This window comes from Rhagoletis pomonella, unplaced genomic scaffold, assembly GCF_013731165.1.
Source record: "Rhagoletis pomonella isolate Grant_MI unplaced genomic scaffold, Rhpom_1.0 Rhpom_scaffold_00008, whole genome shotgun sequence".
Classification (NCBI taxonomy): domain Eukaryota; kingdom Metazoa; phylum Arthropoda; class Insecta; order Diptera; family Tephritidae; genus Rhagoletis; species Rhagoletis pomonella.
Window position 1 is genome coordinate 16,394,241 of NW_023458562.1, and position 1,352 is coordinate 16,395,592.

Genomic DNA, 1,352 nt, shown 5'->3' on the forward strand with positions numbered 1-1,352 from the left:
CTAAGTCTATTTTTAAATATTTTACCTTAGAGAAAAAAAACTTATAGCCATTTCGATGTTATTGAGAATATTTTTTATTATTATTTGAATATAAGCGGAAAGAAATGAATCAAGTACCAAAATATGAGTTTTCACAAAAAGTGGAATTTTCACCGTAAGTTAGAGATATAGTTTCCATGGAAAATTAAGTTTTTTCGTGGAGTTGCTATGAACACTTAAAAAAGAAGCATTTTTGATCGAACAAAAATATTTGCCTTGAGAAATTTTCAAAGGAAGTGTTTTTATTCTATGAAAAAATATTTATTTCTAACAATTTTCTAGCCATTCGAAGGAAAAAATGTAAAAGACGGAAAGCTTCAAAACGCCGGCGGCTTGGTACTGGTCTCAAAATTGCGATATTCCTCAGTTCTGGGGGTGTCTGGGAAATAAATTTGAACCACCCTAATGCACCCATTCTTTCGCGTAATATATGCTATAACTGTGCGCAATTTGAATATCTTCAAAGCCTCATAACTGGTTTCGCTTAAAATATGTAGTATTGTCGTGTGTTTTTTCTAAGTTTTCTATTAATAAAATTTTATGTGTCAGGGGGTGTGTCTCCAGCACGAATATCGTTTACTGACAAATAGAATTAACTATTATGCAAAATTCTTGCGCTATTGTTTACAAATATCAATGATGACTAAAAATAATTAAGTTGTGAGGGGTTAGACAAGTAAGGGAATTACTTAGCTGATCGAAATAGCGTTGCTCATAGATTTTTAATAAACTAAAATCATATTATAAGTCTGAAAGGCAGCACATACATATGCGATACATATAGATATATATACATATACGGTGATCTACGTATGTAACTACCATTTGTTCATTACAGAATTTCTTCTCGTTTACGAAGTTTCATGACTGGCTGCTTCCATTGTAATTGTTTGCGCCTTGTCTTCGCTTTAGTTGTCATTCCTTCGATTCCGAGTCGTTGGATATTTTATTTTGGACATCATCATCCATATGCCAACTAAATCGTGGTATTTTTCTGCGTTTCATGCAGGTCGTTATTCCTTTTCTCTTTCGGTGCCTGTCGCTCAAGCAACTGGTCCTTAGAAGGATTATTTAGTTTTATTAATTTTTTTTCGCTCAGAAATTGTTTCTTTGACGGCGTTCTAGCTAACCTACCCATCCCTTTCAACGGATCTCCAGCTGTACGGACCGAAATACCATTGGCAATTGTTTGCTAGACTTCGGATTTGGATGCATTCTTAAACCGCGCTTGAAGGTTGGCTCTCAGTACAGCGCGATCTTTACTTATCAGTGATGCCAGACATTCTCTGTTAAAAATCCCACGAAAATTGGGA

At 34.6% G+C, this 1,352-nt stretch overlaps 1 protein-coding gene across 1 annotated transcript in view; it reads right to left on the reverse strand.

The window, feature by feature from the left end:
- LOC118745093 (cell wall protein DAN4) overlaps positions 1–1,352 on the reverse strand; it is a 260,172-nt gene that overhangs the window by 216,340 nt on the left and 42,480 nt on the right. The gene's annotated exons all lie outside the window — the stretch shown is intronic.